The 21,686-nt window shown below is 36.2% G+C and overlaps 1 long non-coding RNA gene across 1 annotated transcript; it reads right to left on the reverse strand.

Annotated features, from left to right (window-relative positions):
* Positions 1–691: 691 nt before the first annotated feature.
* LOC107650643 (uncharacterized) lies at positions 692–19,834 on the reverse strand. Its single transcript, XR_001626311.2, has 3 exons — positions 19,728–19,834; positions 14,399–14,492; positions 692–12,882 (listed from the first exon to the last, which is right to left on the reverse strand). It is a non-coding gene; the product is annotated as an uncharacterized LOC107650643 (long non-coding RNA).
* Positions 19,835–21,686: the final 1,852 nt, after the last annotated feature.

Below are 21,686 nucleotides of genomic sequence, written 5' to 3' on the forward strand. Positions count from 1 at the left end.
CCTTCACTTCTCTTACCTCTTTCTTATTTGTTTTTTGGTTTGATTTATCTAGTTTGGATAGAGGAAGGTTCAGATCTCCCACTAGTATAGGTTTTCTATCTATTTCATGCTTGAGTTCCACTAGTTTTTCCTTTAGAAATTTGGATGTTATGCCATTTGGTGCATACATGTTGAGTACTGATATTTCCTCATTGTCTATACTGCCTTTTATAAGGATGTAATTACCTTCCCTATCACTTTTAACTAGATTTATTTTTACTTTGCCTTTGTCAGATATCATGATTGCGACTCCTGCCTTCTTTTTATCAGTTGATGCCCAATAGATTTGGCTCCATCCTCTTACTTTCACCCTATGCATATCTTCCTTCCTCATGTGTGTTTCTTGTAGATAGCATATAGTAGGGTTTTAGATTCTAATCCACTCTGCTATTCGCTTGCGTTTTATGGGTGAGGTCATTCCATTCACATTCAGAGTTATGATTACCAGCTATGTTTTTCCCAGCCTTTTGATTTCTACTCCTAGTCCTGCCTTTTTTTCTTTCACTATTTCCTTCTACACCAATGTTTGTTTTTAATCAGTCCCCCTAGTTCCTTCCCTTAATTACTTCCCTTTCTACCCTCCTCCCTTCTTATTCCCCCCCTTATTTTCTTTGCAGTCTTTTTAAACTACCCCCCACACCCTCTCCCTCTCTTATACTGCTTCCCTCTCCACCAGTCCGTTTGTTACCCTTCTACTCCTCTATAGGGCGCGAATCTATTCTCTGCCCCAATGGATTGGATTGTTCTTCCCTCTTTGGGTCAATTTCAGTGCATGTAAGAGTTGAGTATTTCCTGTCTCCAACCTCTTTACCCTTCCAGTGTATTGATGTTCTTCCCCCCCTCCCGCTATGAGCTTCTTTGTGACATATAAATTTACCCCCTTTTGTTTCTTTTCCCATTTCTTTTAGAATTGACCTCTTTTTTAAGCTCTAGTTGTATATATATATGTCTATATATATATATATATATACACACATGCTTATGTATTTATGCATACATATATCTATATACCTATTTATGTCTTGTCCTTTCATCCTATACAGTTTGTCACTGTTCCCTCTAAGTGTAATTCTTCTAGCAGCCCAGGTGATAGCAACAGTTTTTAAGCATTACCAATGACCTATTTTCTTACAGGGATACATATTTTGACTTATTGAGTCTCTTAAAAATTTTGTTGTTGTTGTTGTTGTTGTTTTGTTTTTCTTTTTCCCCCCTTTTTAAAATTACCTTTTGATGATTCTCTCGAGTTCTGTGCTTGGATATCAAATTTTCTGTTCAGGTCTGGTCTTTTCTTTACAAATTCTTGGAATTCTTCTATTTTGTTGAATGGCCATACTTTCCCCTGTAAGAATATAGTCAGTTTTGCTGGGTAGTTGATTCTTGGTTGTAGACCTAGTTCCCTTGCTTTCCAGAATATCATATTCCATGCCTTTTAGTCTTTCAATGTAGATGCAGCCAGATCCTGTGTTATCCTCACTGTGGTTGCATGGCATCTGAATGACTTTTTCTTGGCAGCTTGTAATACTTTTTCTTTGGTATGATAGTCTTGAATTTGACTATAACATTCCTGGGTGTTGTACAGGAGGTGATCTGTGGATTCTTTCAATCTCCACTTTTCCCTCTTGTTCTAGAATATCAGGGCAGTTTTCTTGAATAATTTCCTGTAGTATAATGTCCAGGCTTTTTTTTTTTTTGGTCATGGTCTTCTGGTAGACCAATGATTCTTAAATTGTCTCTCCTCGAACGATTTTCTAAATCTTCTGTTTTGTGAATGAGATGCTTTATATTTTTTTCAATTTTTTCATTTTTGGTTTTCTTTTATAGTGTCCTGCTGCCTTGTGAGGTCACTTAATTCTAGGTGTTGTATTCTGATTCTTAAAGACTGGATTTCATCCCTGGATTTTTGGTCATCCTTCTTCTTCTGGTCTGATTTTCTTTGGAGGTCATCTTTCATCCTCTTTCCCTCATCTTTCATCTCCTTTGCCTCATTTTCAAGCTGGTTGATTTTGGCTTTCAAAACAGTATTTTCTGTTTCCAGATGACTTATTTAGTTTTTAAGTTCTTTTCCCAATTGTCTTCAGCCTATCTTAATTGTGTTTTGAGTTCTTCCAAAGCCTGTATCCGATTCGCTGGGATTTCTGATTTTTCCTTTGCTGATCCCTCTCCCTCTGTTCTGTTCTCTCTTTGCTCGTTACCTTTACAGAAGCTGTGTATTGTAATTTCTTTCTTCTTTTTCTGTTGTTTGCTCATATTTACCCTTTCTTTGCTCCCCGAATTAGTCTGTGCTCTTGCTCCTCTCATTTTTTTGGTTTTGGGGGTTTTTGTCAGTCTCCCCTCTTGGAGCTTTGACAGAAGGTTTCTCCCTGCAGTCTGTGGGGGAGGGATGTTGTAGTTTGAGCTTCCCTATCCTCTGGAGGCTTTTGATTGGATTAAATTAAAGTCCAGAAGTCTGTGAGGGAGGGTTGTTGGAGTTTGGACTTCCCTGACCTCTGAAGACTTTTGATGGGATTAAGTTCATCTGGGTTGGGCTGGGTGCACCCTAAGGCCCAAACCTCCTGGAAGGCTAGAGCAATATGGAGGGTCTTCATAGCTCTGTCCAGGCTGCCAGCTCTGCACTCCCTCTCCAGCTCCTTCCCGGCCACCTGTGTTCAATGCTCTGAGCCTGGCACAGCCCTGTCCACAAGGTACACCCTCCAGAAATTAAAAAAATAAGAAAAAAATTGCCTTTGCCCGCCCAGAGGTTCCCACTGCTGCTGGAGGCTTAGCACTTTAGGTGGGAATGGGGGAGGAGTCTTGGGACCTTCCTTCTGCCTTTCCCTTAAACCTGAGTGTTCTCAGATTCTGGGTTTTGGTGGGTGTACCTTTTGGATTGAGTCCAGCAGGAGGGTTCCTTGGCTCTGTCTTGTTGTTAGGTTTGATTTTCAGCCTCCTAGAAGCAGTCAGTTTGTGATCGGTAAGGAAGGGTTTTCAGAGGTCTGAACTTCTGCTGCTTCTAAACCACCATCTTGACTCCGCCCCCAGATTTCTAAATTTTAAAACTTTTCTTTCAGTTTTGCCCAAGACTGACATAGTATTTTATACAAGTTGAATTTCATTCAGTGTCTAATAGGCTATAATTTATATTACAAAACAATGGCATATAATTTTTAATGATTGGTGGCAGTTGGTTAATTTAGTTATATAATATAAACTAACATAGAATACTCCTCCTTACTATTTTATCTTCCACGCTAAATATAAAAATTGGAGTTAGTACTAGTTAAGCAGGATTTAAAACAAATAATTGTATAGCAAAGAAAAAGAAAAAGAAGTATATATGTATGTCTTTTAAGGGGAATAGAGCATTGGGCCTGGAGTCAGGAACATCTGAGTTCAAATCAAGGTTCAAGAAACTTATTAGTTGTATGACCCTAGAAAGTCATTGAACCTCTTTTTGCTTCAGTTTCTTCAGATGTAAAATTGGGATAATGATAGCATCTGTATTGTAGGGTGATTGTGAAGACCAAATGGAATCATATTTGTAAAGTGCTTAACACAGTATCTGACAAATAGTAAGGCAGTTAATAAGTGTTTTCTTCTTTCCTAGTAGTAGTACTTGGTTTAACAGTAATCATGAAGCATGGAACTGTTATCCCAGTTTCTCTTACAAAAGAACAGATCACACAGAGACTAATACACTGTGGTATAATCGAACGTAATGGACTTCTCCATTAGTAGTGGTGTAATGTCCCTGAACAACTTGCAGGGATCCAGGAGAAAAAAACACCATTCATAAGCAAAGGATAAACTATGGGAGTGGAAACACCGAGAAAAAGCAACTGCCTGAATACAGAGGTTGAGGGGACATGACAGAGGAGAGACTCTAAATGAACACTCTAATGCAAATACTATCAACAAAGCAATGGGTTCAAATCAAGAAAACATCTAATGCCCAGTGGACTTACGCGTCGGCTATGGGGGGTGGGGGGGGGAGGAAAAGAAAATGATCTATGTCTTTAACGAATAATGCTTGGAAATGATCAAATAAAATATATTTAAAAAAAAAAAGAACAGACCAACAAATAGTACTCTGAAAATGTCAAAATAGATTATACTTGGGAGATTTTCTTTATCATTAATATAGAAAAGATTGGTGCAGTGGATAGAGTGCCAGACCTGGAGTCAGAAAGACTTTTCTTCCTTAATACATATCTGGCCTTAGACACTTATTAGCTATATGACTTTAGTTAAGTCACTTAACCTTATTTGCTTCAGTTCCTCCTCTGTCAGATGAGCTAGAAAGGCAAACCACTCCAATATCTTAACCAAGAAAACCCCAAAAGGAGTCAGAAAGAGTAAGACCCACTTGAAAAATGACTAAACAATAGCAAAAATAGAAATGGCAATTTCTTATTGAACATTTTTGTGTTACCCTGTTTTATTCAGTTCCATTACAAACAGCTCTTCAGATAGATGGGAACATAGATTAAAGGGCTAATATTTTTTTGTTAGTGCTAAGTTAATACATCTTGTGGGCAGGAAAATTGAATGCAAATTTCAAAAATATTAAAACTACATATATGCTGCATATGTTATTTTCATGCATAACTAAAGTTTTGAGTGAAAAGGCATTTTAGACTATTTGCCATCAGTACACATGGGCTAAAAACACTAAAACAAAGGGGGGAAAGATTTTTTTTAATCTTTGCACTACTGCAGTTTTTCTTATAGCAGCCAACTGCTAGTAAACTTTCTACATTGCTATTTTTTTTTTAAATCCTTACCTTCCGTCTTGGAGTCAATACTGTGTATTGGTTCCAAGGCAGAAGAGTGGTAAGGGCTAGGCAATGGGGGTCAAGTGACTTGCCCAGGGTCACACAGCTAGGAAGTGTCTGAGGTCAGATTTGAACCTAGGACCTCCCGTCTCTAGGCCTGGCTCTCAATCCACTGAGCTACCCAGCTGCCCCCTCTACATTGCTTTTTGATAGGTTTCTTTTCTTTGGAGACACTATCAATTGCTATTACTTTTGTTCATTAACTGAATACATCTTAGCATTTCCTTCACAGAGCTCTTTTTTTCCCAAGCATTTCATATTCAGTCATAAAATTTCACTCAGAGCTAAAGCTATATTTATAGAACTTCAACCTGTGTTTACAATACTTTAAAATGTATGTTAAGATTATTTTCTGATTAATGTGAAACCTTGTTTTTAGTATTTAATATTTCATTTCCAACTTCACTTTTGTCTGCACTTCAGTGTGTCTTATCCTCTTTTATGATTCTTGAAATATTTGACTTTCCTGTGCCACCAGTCACAGCAATAACTCTAACAGTCTTTGACGTGTGCTCTTTTTTGTTTCCCTGAAATGATAGCCTTTCTTAAAACCCAAAGAATTAAAATATAACAAAAGAGCCATGAAACATATGTGTGCCACAAAACTCAGTATTCTGCTGACAAAGAACTAATTAAAGGTGAAGAAACCTATTAAGTCCAGTATCATCACATCAAAGTTAGACTTTCTGAGTTCACTTTAGTGTCAGTTGTGCATATATAACATGACCATTATTGTCAAAAATTATTTCTGTCCCAAACAATTCATATACCTCTGAATGTAAAGAGTTGTGTATGAAGTACAAAGATTCCTCTTTAAGTTCCTTAAATTCCCATCCTGACTTTTTACATTGAGCATATCAAGGTTCAGCACTTAATTGTTTTAAAACAGTTTTTGTGTTGGTTTCCATTCTAGCTGGTGATACGAGACTCTTTGAGTCAAGGATCATGTTTTATGTTTCTTTTATATCTCTCACAGTGAAATTAATTGAGGGATTTTTATCAACTCTTTCTCAAGGAGAAGGAACTTCCTCTCCCCCAAACTTCACTAAAACTTTTGCAATAAACTTTTAAAATCCACTTTAAATTTCATTCTGCTGATGATACCAAATAATAGGATAAATTTTTTTTAATTCTTTTAAAAATTAATTATATTCTAAATCTAAAAGATTACAAACTACTTAGTGAAACATATGTGACTATTTGCTATCAATAAGTATTATATAACTGGAAATAGTATTAGAGGTAATTTTCCATTAAAATCCCCCTCTTGTGCCTCATTTGAACATGGTAAGCCTATGTTCTTGAATGCTCTGGCAGTAGAGCTTAAGCTATGGAAGTCCTACTAAAGGAGAAAAGCTTCAAATTTGGACCCAGAAGCAGAATGTTGTTCAGTGACTACCCAAAATCAAACTATATTTCATTAAAAGGCTAGTCACAAGGAGAGGAATGATTTGGCCACAGCAACCTGTCTACTAAGAAGTGGGAAGGTTGTGATGTTTTGATGAAAACTATATGCACATTCGTGAAATCATAGATCTTTTAATGTATAAAAGCATTTAGGTAAATTCACCAAATTAAATGTTTCATAACAACTTTCATTTAATCATTTGTTAAGTTTTTTGGTTTTTTGTTTCCAAGGGGAATGGGTATTTCAGTTCAACACATTTTACTTTTTAAAATTCAAGGGGGAGGGGGGTTGTATTCTGTTTTATTTATAAACACCTGCATAATTTTGTTAGAACTATGGAATTTTAAAAAAAATAAGTTTACTTGTAGTTCTGTGCTTCAGGATCACTGGAAATAAACCCAGATTGGAGCTATTATTGTATTTGCATTTCTCCTGTATTTGGAATTTAGTACTCAACTAGTTTTATGTATGTTTCATTGACAAACAAATCTTGATTTTTGCTTTCTAGTTTCTTCAGATTTGCTAGTTTTGCATATTTGTTCTTCAGTGGATATGTGATTTCATTGATGTGGATATTTCCTTTGGTGGTGCTTATTCACAACCTATCCATGCCCTCTTGTCCTTGTTCCCCCCATAGCTCCTCCATAAAGGATCTATGTACTTGGAGGTACATAGTACCTCCAACATAGTACCTCCATAGGTACTCCATATGTACTTGGAGGCCGTCTAACATTTCATTAATATGATCTCAGGCTGTCCATATGTTAGCCAGCATCTTTAAATCACTCTTTAAATCCAGATGATCCAAAATAAGTCCCCCTGCATAGTTGGCCCCCCCATTGAGGATTTGTGGGAGGACAGGTCTTCCTCTATATCATCTTGTTCTTTTTCTGCACCACATCTTCCAAGTCCTCGACCCCTTACTTCTCTCCTAGGCCATTTCCCCTCCATTAGCCACTCTCCTCTTCTTCCTGTCTTAACTCCTTAGTGAACCAGTTCATTTCTATACTGCCCTTCTCTCCTGAATTCCTAGACCTCTTATCATGTCACCAATTATGTCCAGCCAAGTCTCAGCTTTGTATCACTATTGTTATTCATCACCTTTGGTCCTACACATATGCTACTGAACAGAGGTGGAGAAAAATCACACAAGCATTCTGACTGGGTCCACTAAAATCTTGTTACATAACCTCAGGTGGGCCCTCACTGCTGCTAGACAATTTTACTTTGCCTCCTTTATCAGTCTCCTCAATGGCTCTTCCAACCCCTTCATCCCTCCTCCAACCTTCCCTCTTACTATAGAGGGCAACCCCATCATCCTAGCTCCTCAGGCTCTGGAGGAAGGCTACTTCATTATATGAGACACAAGTGACCCATGTAATCTAGGAGTACCACTCTGCTTTCTTAGATGGAGTTCCCACTTCATTGAAGGTACAGATTTATCCAAGTATTAAAGTATTTGGATGATAGGACCAAAATCTGGATATCTTTTATACAACCTAAAAATTAATCATTAAAACAAAATTTTAAATATAAATGGACACATTATTTTTCCAGAATTCTGCCAACAGACTGTCAACTGATTATGCTTATGCATTGAGTGACTAAGCCAATAAGCTGACTTTTCAGTTATGATTAATTTTGACCGATATCCAGTGTTATTGGTTAAACATATATGATGTACTCAGTAAATGCAAAAAAATGAAAATTAACATGTTTGGCTGTTTATACTTGTTTACCATTACAACTTTTTTGTTCACCAAATATTTTGGATTACTTAATATAATAAGCAATGACTTGGAGTGATCTTGAGTTCATAGAATCTAAAGTTGGAAGGAACTTCAGAGTTCACCTCATTCAAGTCCCTTATATTACAGGTGAAGAAACTGAGCCTCAGAGAGATTAAGTGACTTGCCTATGATCACATAGGTAGGAAGTGATAAAGTTGTTAAGACTCAGGCATGTGAGGGGCAGGGAGGTGGAACAAGGGATAGAGTACTGTAATAAAATAATAATCTGTGTGTGGAACTATATTTCTGGTTGTAATAACTGGAATATACTCTGGCTGCTATGACTAGAGAGCTACTAGGGAAACCTGAGGGCTGCCTAATTACAAAGGAGATTGATGAGAGATTCTGCTAAAGAGGATTTCTCTGGAGCTGCCTATAGATCACTAATGGCTAATAAGTCAAGATATTTCCTACCCTCTTCCTCCCTTTACCTCCTAGGTTTCACCCAGCCCTTTTGCCTCTCTTTCCCCTCCCCCGGTCTTAGTCAGCCACCTTCTAAGTAACTCAGGGGAACTATGAGATTTCAGAGAAATATTCTTTACTCTTCTATTCTCAGGTAAAGGGGTTTATTGGGAATGATAGGACAGGATGGAAATTGAAGGTAAGTGGGATAGGGGTGTCCCTAATCTACAAGGAGAATTAGGAGGGTATGGGAAATGTCAGTTCAGCCATAGCTGTGACTCAGGGACAATCAGAGAGTTTAGAGGACAAATATCTTTCTTCTTTTCTTCTTTCTTTAGTCAGATAATCTCTGCTTGAGTAATTCAAGTCCAGACTCTGTTAAAAGCCACAGAGGTCTCTCTCTCTCTCTCTGCCTAGGTCAGGAAAAGTCAGTCTCTTTTGGTCAGGAACCCAGAGAAGAGGTTTCTCCCTTGGTCAGGAACCCCCAAGAGAGAGAATCAGTTCCTCCCCCTGGCCAGCTTCCAACGGCCTCTTCTGGGAACATTCCATTTGGAATCTTCACCTTGATTGACAGACAGATCAGTCACCTTGGTCTGCATGTCTGGCTTGTCCTGTAAATCCTCCCTTTCTTCATTCCTCTTCCATAGTACCAGGCCTGGAGTCAGGAGGACCTGGGTTCAGATGTGGCCTCACTTCTTAGCTGTGTGACCCTGGGCAAGTCACTTAACCAGGTTTCCTTATCCCTTGCCCTTCTGTCTTGGAGTTTTTACTAAGAAAAAAAGAATTTTTTAAATTTAAAAAACCCTAAAACTCATTCATGTAATAAGCGAAAAATAGCCCTCTTATCTACTTCTTTATTGAAATAAAGGCAAAATTATAGGCACCTGGCAGTGCTGAAACAACCTTGATCTGGTTTCAGACAAGTCCAGAGCTCTAGTATCTCAGACAATGGCTTTCCTAAGACATCTTGGGGCTCCCTCAGCAGAGCTCTCAATTCATTTAAGAGAATCTAAATCCTTTCAGTGAGTCTGAGAATAGACAAGTTAAGGAAACCAAAAACTAGTTCTAACTTTTGATTTTATACCAAGTCTGATCAGACTCAAGTAGTGCCTGCCATTATGAGATATATAAATGGAAAATACTCAACTAAAAGATCAACCTTATGCCTGATTTAAACTTTGGACCAGGAAACAAATTTTGACCTAATGTAACAAACAATTCTGTAAATACCTGTGGAATTTGCAGTTTAATAGCAACAGCTGGCCAATGCTATGTGAAGAAGCCAGGACTAACTTTTTATATTTTCATAGTTTTATGTTTTTCAATATATTTATAATGTTAGTTAAATAAAAAAAAAACTTTTCAGGAAAAAATACTAATTACCTGTTTGATATATTTGTAAACCCTTTAGCTATCTTGTATCTGCTAGTACCATGAGACCTTGGACAAGTCTTATAATAACTTTTCAGGGTTTTTTTTTTCTTTAAAAGAGTGTCAATGTTTGAACTACCTACATTGAATATGTAGTCAGTTAATACATATGAAAGTAGAATGAAAAGAACTCTGGCCTTGCACTTAGATCAGAATTCAAGTCCTTACTCTGCTGCTAACTAGCTGTATAACCTCAGACATATCATTTAAATTCTTTATTCAAAAGTTTTTACCCCTCTCTGAAGCAAAGAATATTTGGTTTATTGTGAGGATCAAATTTGATCATTAATATGAGTGCTTTATAACTATAAATTGGTTTTATACATGTAAACTCATAGTAGTGTCATCTCTATCATCACCACCATATCTATAAAAATTAGTGTGGTAGTGTTAAGACCTTTAGAGAAGGTGAAGCTATGTAATTCAGTGGTTAGAGTAATGGTCTGGAGGCAGGAGGTCCTGGGTTCAAATTTGTCCTCAGACATTCTCTTACAGCGTGTCCTGGGGCAAGTCACTTAACTTCAATTGCCTACTGCTCTTTTGCCCTGGAACCAACATTTAGTATCAATTATAAAACAAAAGGTAAGAGTATATATTTACATGGTTTTTAAAAGAAAGTCGATAGGTTTATTTACAAAAAAGACTATATATCCATCTGAAAATGAGAGATTTAGGTTAGATGATTTTAAGGGCCCTTTCATCTTTAAGCTTATGATTTTGTGATCTATGTGATATGGACCAGTGTATTTGCTTGAGTACAACATTAATAAAGTAGCATTTGGATGCTTAAAAAATTATTGTGGGTGATGGTCATGAAATATATCCAAACTATCTCTGTAATCAAATGTCAACTGGCCTTCAAGGCTTTCCACAATCTAGCCTAAAGATTATCTTTCTGGTAATTGGATGGGCAGATCATTGAGTTACTTCATCAATACTTTCTGACTTTATTTCTTGCTATGCCTCTACATCATCCCTTTAGTCTAAATAAATGTATCATGTCTGTTTATCTAGCCAGCAATTTTGGGATCCTCTGATTCCCTTTGCCTTTACCAGGCCCATCAAACTTTTATTTCTCCTTAATAGAACACCTTGCACAAATCTTACTTCTTCCATGAAATCGTGCTTGTCTATCCCAGCTGGAAGTGATTTCTACTAATGGATTAATTTTTATTCATATGCTAAGATTATTCAAGATTCATTAGTAGGAGCAACCATAGAGAGAACTTCATTCAATGATCTTCTGGTTATTGATATCAAATAAGAGATAAAACAGAAAATATGCATACCAGTGAACTTTTGCTATTATAAGAGGATGACATCATTTGGACTAAAAAGTCCAAACGGAAGAGGAATTTTCTATAGATGGCAAAATCCTTCAAATGTCCCATTATGTGAATGACATTGTGTTGATTGCATCAAGATCCAGAATACTAATAGGACTTCCTCAATGAGATCAATTGTTACATGAAATAAATTGGTCTAATATCCATACAGAATTAGTAGATATATCTTGGACAGGTATTGCAGATCAACAATGAAGTAAAAATAGCAACTAACATTTATGTAATACCTGTAAGAGTTGAAAAATGCTTCACAAATATTATCTCATTTGGTCCTCACAACATCCTGTGAGGTAGGTTCTTTTATTATCTCCATTTGACAGATGAGTAAACAGAGGCAAACAAAGGTTGACTTACCCAGGGTCACAAAGCTATTACATGTGAGTAAGCATTTGAACTCATTCATGACTCCACTTCCTGTTCTCTAGCCACTGCGCCACCTAGTGTCTAGACCTCATAGGAAGGGAAAAGTAGTTTGGATTGCTTTCGGAAATTTATTTAGCATATTCAACATTGCCATAATACTTCTGACATTTAAACCCTTCTTTCATCACTGATGTTCTACCAATAATGCAGTAGGGGTATTTATAGGAGAATGACACAGTATTAAAAAGTGTGAATAGGTTACAGTGTGCACCTTTGGAGAGAACACCCACATCAGTGCGATCACTCCATTTTTACTAAGGTTACTTCCCTGCTGCCTAAAAACATACCCATGTCTCCCCATCTGCAAAAAAATGAACCCCTTATTTGATCCATCCATCCCTGATAGCCATCATCCCATACCTCTCCTCCCTCTCATGGCTAACATCTTGAGGAGGCTCCTACAGCCCAGTGCCTCACCTGCCTTCCCTCTTACCTGCTTCCTAACTCTCTTGCTCTGGCCTCAGACTTCATAATTCAAGTGAAACCTCTCTCCGAAGTCATCAGTGGCCTTAATCTCCATCTCTAATGGGCGTTTCTTTTGATTCACCCTTTGCTTAACCTTTCTGCCTGCTACAGATACTGTTGATCACTCTCTTTGCATTGTTACTCCCTTCTTTTGGGGTTATTACAACTCTTTCCTGCTTCTCCTTTTTCTGGTCTGACTGCTCCTCTCAGTGTCTTTAACTGAATACTTATCCATGTCATGACTCTAAATGATGCCTAAGGCTTTGTTCTCATTCCTTTTCTCTTCTTCTGCTCTACTGTTTTACTTGATTTCATTATCTCTCAGTCAATGGCTCTATTAAGATGATTCTCAGGTCTATTTGCCCAGCCCCAGCATCTCTTGATGGGGTGTTCATGGAGGACTCTGAGGTGAGGGCTTCCTGAGTTCAGGGCTGTTCATTCACTGTTGGTGTCACCTTTCATCCTGCTCTCACCTGTGGCTTCCTGAAGCTGTAGCGTGTGTGTCAACTACACCCCAGGAAAACTAGCACATGGATAACCAACAAGCTTCAAGCCTATCAGTGACTTGGGGGGTGTCTACCCCATGCATGTGAAGACTTTCCCCAGGAAAACAAGTGGATGAGAACAATTGTTCCAACAGTCATGAAGATGGCTGAAGCAGGTGCATAGAACTTGGTGAGATATTGAAGATGCCAAGGTCATTCACTGCATCCTGGGCCATCAGTAGTCATCCTGACTTTTGTCTTGCTACTGGACTTGGATGACTGTGGAAGAGAGAGTGAGGCTGAAGACTTTTTGCAACTCTATTTCACTTAAATCCAATCTAATCATGAGTTAAGATATCACCTTGGTGATGTCATTGGTGCTCTTCAAAATGGAAGATAAACAGCCTCTGGGGATTGTCCATCAGAAGAGACTACAAATTTAGCATTTGCTCTGCTACTGACTGATCCTCTCCTTCCTGTCTCCCCAGCCTCACACACATATAACCATCCAATTCAGGGGATTATAATCACATCAGCAGTTGCTATGATCATGTAATTTCCAACAGCCTATTAGTCATTTAAAACTGGATGTCCCATAAACATCTTACTGTGTCCAAAATTGAACTCATCATCTATTGCTCCTAATTCTTTCCCTCTTTTTAGCTTCCTATAGTAATTACTGTTAAGAATACTACCATCCTCTTAATTCCAAAGCAGAAGTATAGCCAAAACTAGGCAATTAGGGTTAAGTGACTTGCCCAGGACCATATAGCTAGAAAGTGTGAGGCTAGAAAGTGTGATGTCTAATTTGAACCCAGAACCTCCCATCTTTAGACTTGGCTCTTTATCCATTGAGTTTCCTAGCTGCCCTGACTACATGCATTTTCACTAGTTATCGCCAGTACCTGAAATTTCCTGCTTCCTTGTCTTTGCCTCCTAGCTTCTCTTGTTTCCTTCAAGCTTCAACTAAATCCCATTTTCTACCCGAAGCCTTTCCCAATCTCTCTCAATTCAAGTGCCTTCCCTCTGAGATTAGCTCCAGTTTATCCTATGTATATTTTGTTTGTACATAGTTTTCTACATATTCTATCCTCCATTTTACTATAAGTTTCATGACAGCAAGAACTAATTTTGCCTTTCTTTGTATCCTTAGGACTTACCTAGCACATAGTAAAAACTTAATAGATGGCTATTGTCTTATTGGCTCACCACTATATATCCAGCCAGGCCCCCAAGATTCAAGTACATCTATTGCTAATCAGAAACTTATCATCTCTGCTGCTGTCTGATCCTCCCCTTCCCATCTCCCCAGCCTTACACACATATAACTATACTGTTTTGGGACTGATAATCACATCTATAGTTGCCAAAACCATGTTATCTATTATCTTATCCCTCCACTGGAATTACTGTGATTCAGCATCACAAACTACCTAAGCAGAAGCTCCTTTTCCTGGATACCATTTTTACTGTGTATCTATCCCTCTCTACCTTCCTGGGTGCCCTGAAGACCTTGCTTTCTCTCAGTGATAACCTGCTCCTTTTATCTTCTTGAAACCACAGAAACCTGGTTCCCCATAAGAATAAACTGTTATCCATGGCCACCCTCTCTATCCTTTATTGTAGCTTTACTCATGCTCCCTGACAGACTGAGCCAGGAGGAAGATTATGCATACTTCATGTTCCTTACTGCTACTTAAAACTCTTCCCCTATTGCCATGGCTTGTCCTATCCTTGGTCATTCTCTCCATCCAGATATATTATAGTAGATGAGAATCTTGTGTTAGTTACTTACCAGTCCTCAGGACATTTTCTCTCCTTTCTCTAAGAGTTCAGTGCCTCGTTCTGTAGTACCTAGTCTTTGCTTCCTCTCCAACCCTTCTTTATACCTGGGGATTTCAATTCACATGGAAGAAGAAAGAAAAGCAGTTTTCATTGAGTGTCTACTATGTTTCAGGCACTGTGCTAATCTCATTTGATTTTCATAACAACCATAAGAGATAGATGCTATTATTTTCCTGATCTTACAGTTGCAGAAACTGAGGAAGACAGAGATTAAGTGCCTTGCTCAGAATCACATAGCCAATAAGGCCATATTTAAAATGAGGTCTTCTTAAATCCAGGGCCGCCATTTAGATGCCTCTTGAATACTTTTATTTCCCAGTTTGACACTCTTCCCAGTTTCCCCATGATCTACATCTTTAATCTATGGCAGGCCCATACAGGGATAATCTTACCTTCAATTTTCCTAGTTGCTCACAAGACCCATAACTATGAAATTTTGCTTTCTGCCATTAAACTCTCATCCTTCCATCTTTCTCTGTGTTTCACCCCTCCTGAATTTATTCATCACGACTTCAGGTCACTCCCCACATCTGCTTTCCCAGACCATCTCCTCTGTTCTGATTTCACTTTCTTCAAATTTAATAATAATTTAGACCAGTCAAGAATACAAACATCAATACATTCCTTAACATCACTAATTTGATCCAATTGAAATGCCTTTGTTCAGTGCACAAGTCTTCCAGTTTGGTTGATGTGTACAATTTGAAAGAGTCCTTCCCGCCCCCGCCTTACATTTCTCTAGAATTATAGAAGGAACTTTCAAATAGAAGCCAAGTGTTTTGTCACAGTGAATGTCTATTGGTAACATGTGTGTAGATATATACATATGTATATACAAACATAACAATGACATTGAAATATATAAGTATATATCAGAGCACAGGAAGGATTATCTTATTTTCAAGTCATTATAAATGTAATTTTCATGTAGAATAGTCTATTTTCTTTTCTAAGTTGTATCTTTTAAACTCATGAGCCAATATGCTATTACCGCATATCACTAGCACTGATTTTATTTTCTTTAAAAGGTTCCATTTCTTCTTGAATCTGAGTACATGGTAAGGGTTCTGATCCTTTGCCATGTTTTAGTTCTTTAGTTCTAAAGGGTACCTTCTTTGGTAGCAAGAGTAAGAAGACCATCATGCTATAGAGGAAGGAGAAAGGTTTAATTGCTCAGCAAAGGCAGAAACATGCTCTGAAAAGTAAAGATTTCAGCCTTAATGTGCATGGAACAAAAGGCCGTTGTGAGCTGTGTACAAGAGTTGGTGAGAGTTTGTATTCTGCCCCTTTTTTCTGTGGGAGTTATTTCCTGTTGTTGACTAAAGTTCTTTATTTAGAACCACCTAGCTACAGAGTGCTTGCTAGCTAGCAAAAAAAAAAAAAGCATGCTTAAAACACAAGCTTATTTCAAGAAAAAACATGTTTAAGTCATATTACACATTCTATGAGACAATACAATAGTTCCCAAAGTCAAAAAGTGTGGTTCCTTTTTATTTTTTCACCCACACTGAAACACCTAAGAGGAGAGAAGTAAAACATATTTGATTTAGTAAGTCCATAGTCACTTGGACACCATGTTATGGAGAGTTCATGGGGAATTTTTATTTTGTTTTTAAACAAAGGTGTCCCATTTATAAATGAATCCCCGGATACTTTTAAGGAGCCATCAGAAGGGCCTCCATATTTGTGAAGTAGGTTTTTGTTTTTTTTTCTTTTTTGTCTGTAGCATTGCCATCTTAGGTTATTAATACAACAATTATAGATACTTTCTAGATCTTACCCCTGGCAGGTAAGAAAGCCACCTAAGGCACAGGCTTTAAATAACCAGCTAAATATTTGCTTTGTCACCTAGGATTCCTAATGAGAAATGTAGGCTATATCTAAATCTAATAATTGGGTTTTATATTTTCCTATATAAAACAGTGAATAAACTAACTTATAATGTAATGGATTGGGTGTTTAATTTGGAACCAAAAAGATGTAGGTTTCAATCTCACCTCAGATATTTGCCAGCTGGTTGATAACAGATACATACTATCTCTAAGCTTTTAGAGCCTAAATTTCCTTATCTGTAAAATGTGAATGGTAATTGTTGCCCTACCTTCTTACAAAGTTGTTTTGAGGTAAAAGCTTTACAAACCTTAAAACAAATAAATCTAAGGTGTGGTGCTGTTATTCAAATGTACAACAAACAGTAAAGGGAATAAAACTACTGCCCAATGTTGAAATTGGGGACAAACATAAATATTTAAAATGAACACTGTATGCTAATATTTATTAGTAGACTTTAAATGATCAGAAAGAAAATTACTTAGGAAATTAGTGTTTATGGGAAATATGTAAGTGCAATCCTGGGTAAATTACTTAACCTCACAGTTTTCTAATTAAGCAAATCTTAATCTGACAAACTTCTTGGAAAGGTTTTATTTTCTATCTTATTACTCTCAAAGTAGAAATATGTGTGGAATCCTTTTTTAAAAAATTTACTTCTAATACAGGAATAGTAGTAATATACAAAAAATAAAAGATTTTTTAAAAATGTTCATCTCAAAGCTGATGAGCCTAAACATCAAATAAATATTATTTGTAAAACTTAGCACAGTGCCTGGCATTTATAGTAGGCATTATATAAATGATTATTCCCTTCCCCACTCTTTCCACAGAGTAGAAAATCAGAACAAATTGAAAATTAACATCTTGTGAATTTTAAAATAGGCAATGTCATTTTCTCCTTTTGCATTTGGTCTTTAAATCAAAGTTAAAGACAGTTCTGCATGGCATTGGAATTATCTACATTGCTCTTTGCTTCTGTAGATAATGTAAATAATTTTGCTGACTCTTCATCTAAATACTGATCATTGTTATGATGTCAAATGAATAATTTCTGTAGTCATAGTTGGTAAGATAATTTGGAATTGTTTCAGGTTTTTTATTTGATTAAGTTTTTAGATATATTTTGTTTTATTTTTAAAAGGATGAAGATAAAACAATTTTATGATTAAATATATTCATTGATACACTAGGCAGACATTTCTGCATAATACACTTATTTTTTGATAAGCTATATGGCAACAGGCATTTATAATAGAGCTGATATGGTATTTGCTTGATGCCATCCCCAGTTGTTGGGGTTTTTCCTTTTGATGCTATAGAGTAAACATTTTTTTTTAAGGAAAGTGATATAGACCAATTACCCTATATTATTTTACACTTAAAAAACAAACTGCCCATTTAAAAAGTTTAAAAGTTAAAAGTTTGGCAAAAACTTAATGAATTCTTCTCCTTCCAAAATGAGTCTTTATTGGGCTTATATGCCAAGGAAGTAAAAGACAAGAGGGAAAAAATTCCAATGTGTATCACACTATTCAAAACACTCTTTGGGGAAACAAGGAATCAGAAACAAAGTGTGTCCATCAATTGAGGAATGACTAGAAAAAACTATGATATATGACTATAATGGAAGGTTATTGTATAGTAAGAAATTATGGGTTTTAGGAATTCAGAGAAACATGAGAATATTCTTATGAAACTGATGCAGAGCAAAAGAAAAACCTGGAGAATTCTAGACAGAATGACCTCAACAATGCAAATGAGACCACTAAAAAGAAGCCAGACTTTGAGTAACTGAAAAAAAAAATCAAGATTCCAGAGAAATGATAATGAAAATGCCTTCCCCATCATGGGAGATAAGTGGGAGCTTTTTAGAAAATAATATTGTATATACATTCAAAAGAAGACAATGTATCCTTTTTTATTACAAGGTAAAATATTTGGTGTGGGAAAATAGGTTGAATGTATTATGCTATAAAATTAAAAAGCATTAAAACTTTTTAAAAATGAACATTTTCAAAATTTATATTAATTTTAAGTATCTAGATTACACCTTAAAAATACTTTACTCTATAAAAACCTAATATGCTATAGATAATTTTACCCAAGCTGTTAGTCTTCTTGGCCTGGCTAAGTATATATTTAAAAATTGTTTTGTATATACACCTACTGAAGGTGATATTCTGATAGTGGTTTGTTATCTGAAGACCAGCCTAACATTAAGACTAGATTTTAAGAATATCCCTAATGACCAAAATTGCATTAATTAACATAGTGTTTGTTTGTTTTAATCCATAAGGCAACAAAAATGGACTGAAATTTATTTATTTTATTTTTTATGTTGCATTTTATGAAATTTCTTATTTCAAATAAAATTATAATAGATTTTTATATTAGTTGAGACTCCAGCCCTTCTATTGTTAACTAAGGAATATGCTTATTGCAAGTAGATTGTCCACTAGGTGATTAATTTTTTTTACCATATCAACCTGTGAAATAAAAGCAAAAATCCAAAATAGCTCTGTAGTCCTCTTCTGCAGTGATGGTGGCAGAGTTGTGGAAAAGGAGAGAATGTTGAGGACTATACAGTATTTAGATGATTTATAAACATTAGTTTAATAATTGTTGGTTATTATAAATGTGAAATCTTGTCCAATAACTAGTGAACTGATCTAATACAAGAGAAATTGAACCATATAAATACTAACTTTCTTATTATAAATGAGCCCAGAAAATATAAGGCTATTTTGTTTCCATCTGCTGCTAGATGGAAATATATTTCATTAAAGTCTTTTTGAAGAAGTAAATAAAAGTTGGTAGACTTGGTTCCATTGTATACTAGTGCTCATTAGCATAAACTAAAAGAAAAAAAGATCACTGTGAACATAGTTATAGTTTATGTACCACCTTTTGTTGCAAAGTATGACGATCTAGACAAATTCTACCACAGACTTGTAAAACAAGTCAGCCATGCTTATTGATAGTTATTTACTTCAATGAAAAGATAGACATAGGAGAGGATAAGTGTGCTGGAAAATGTGGTATGGATAAGAGAAAAAAATAGAACAAGGCTGATAGACTATTCAGAATTCTTATTACAAAGTATCAAGTGAATAACTTCCAGAATAAAGTTCTTGGACATAGTGATTACCAAACAACATAATGACAATTAAATTAGCCATATTATAACAGGAAATGACCGATTGAAAATGTAGGAGTCAGCTGCATAGCTGTCTCTGTGTACCAGATCACTGGTAGGATCAAAGTCAATGTGAAATTAGGGGGAAAAAAGATAAAAAATGTCATTAAATGCAATTAAAATAGTTCTAACCTGATTTATTCAATCATGCTATTAATACTATAAAATGGGAAATGGCTAAATGAAAAGATACTAATAGACTATTATTCTTTTTCCTCAACTGTAAAACATGGATAATAATAGTACTTACCTCAAAGGGTTGTTGTGAGGATTAAATGATACAGTATTTGTAAAATATGCATAACCTGCCCATAGTAGGCACTATATAAAATCTCATTCCCTTCCTCCCCTTCCCTAGAAAAGTTTAACCAATGTATTGCAATCATTATAATAAGGATACCAAAAGAGGTCAGGAGTCAACTTAGTCAATAAACCTTTGATCTTTCCTTGCAAAATGGAAAACCATGGCAGCCTAAGGCAACAAAACTCATTTGCAGACATTACAGAAGAAGTGAAAATGACACTAAAGAAGATGAAGATGAGAAAAGCAGCTGAACCTGATCAAGTACATATAAAAGAAATCCATGCTGAAGGCAAAACAATTTAAAACATTTATAGATCACTTTTAGAGATAATCAAGAGAGTAGGATATTGAACAAATGGGGAAACAATCACAGACAGTAGTTTTACCAAAAAAAAAAAGTGATCAGGAGGAGAGCAATAGCTACCAGCCCATATACCTTTTTTGTGAGCACTAGAAAATTTTTATGAGATTGATCTACATGTATCCTGAGAGAAGATTACAAAAGTGTGGGGAAATCTTCAGATTTTATCACTACCAAGGTGACCAAGAGAAGAATTTCAATAACTATTGATCCATAGGCCTGCTTTCCCTAAAATATAAAATCTTTATAAGAGTAACCAAAAATACATCAAAAGCATTCTTGATGAGGGTAATTAGAAAGGAACAGGTCGGCTTTTGTAAGCAATATTCCACCATAAACCAAATCTTTACCATTCACATGGTAATATAGACAGAGAGAATACAAGAACCCACTGTGCTTCTGGTTTGTTTTTTAAAAGCATTTGAGAAAGGCACCTTTGCATAGGAGAGAGTGCAAGCCTCAGTTTATTGGCATTGGTGGGAAGAAATTCTTTCATTGGGAGATCCCTCCACCAATGAAATGGAATGTTTCCAAAAATACAAACTTAAAACCATTTGATTGAATAGAGCAAACCCCTCCTTGAAATCTCTCCTCTAGTCATATCTCCCCCTAAAGTTATCCTCGCTAGATAATGATAAGTGAGAAGTAAGCTTTTGGAAATAGTTTTATAAGAATCAGCCTGGTACTACAGAAAAAGGACTATACTTAGCCAGAGACTTTATTTCATATTCCACTGCCTACACTTGGAGGTGCATTTAGAAACATCTCAGAGTCTTCATTTCTGATGAGAGTACTTATAGTACTATATTTTCTAACATAATTATTTGTAAGGAGAATGCTTTGCAAAGTTGAGATGATATCAATATTTTCATAAAAGTATATCATCTTGGGCAGCTTAAGAGATTAAGACCCAGACCTAGAGATAAGAAGTCCTGGGTTCAAATTTGGCCTCAAATAGTTTCTAGCTGTTTGACCCTAGGTAAGTCATTTATCCCCACGCCCAATGCCTAGACCTTACCCCTCTTCTGCCTTGGAATTTTTAAAACTCTGATCCTATTGATGTGGATACTTCCACCAGTCATGCAGATCACAACTTTCCATGCCTTCTCATTCTGGAATGCTCTTGCCCATGTCATCTCATAAATCCTTCCTAGGGATTTATAAAACATGAATTACTATTGCAGTTTCTTGTGGAATAACAATATCTTCAGAGCTACATTATTAATTGATTGAAAGGCATAGATAATGCAAGATCCCATTATTTGTTGATTACAAAAACCAGTTAAATTGAAAGAATAGCCTCAAAGCCTCTCTTCCAACAAAATATCCACTCTGCATATGGTAAGCTCAAAAAATATTACTCCATATTTGAAAACACAAGCTATAATTCTGTTCAATGATCTTTAAGTATCAAGATCAAATAAGGAATAATACACTGCCAAAGTGTTTGCCACTGTCATGATGCATGCCTTACATGGGGTACAAATGGAAGAGAGATTGCCTACAGATGGTAACTTTCTCCATATGCTCCTGTTTGTGGGTGA

This window comes from Monodelphis domestica, chromosome 1 (genome assembly GCF_027887165.1).
Source record: "Monodelphis domestica isolate mMonDom1 chromosome 1, mMonDom1.pri, whole genome shotgun sequence".
Taxonomy (NCBI): Eukaryota; Metazoa; Chordata; class Mammalia; order Didelphimorphia; family Didelphidae; genus Monodelphis; species Monodelphis domestica.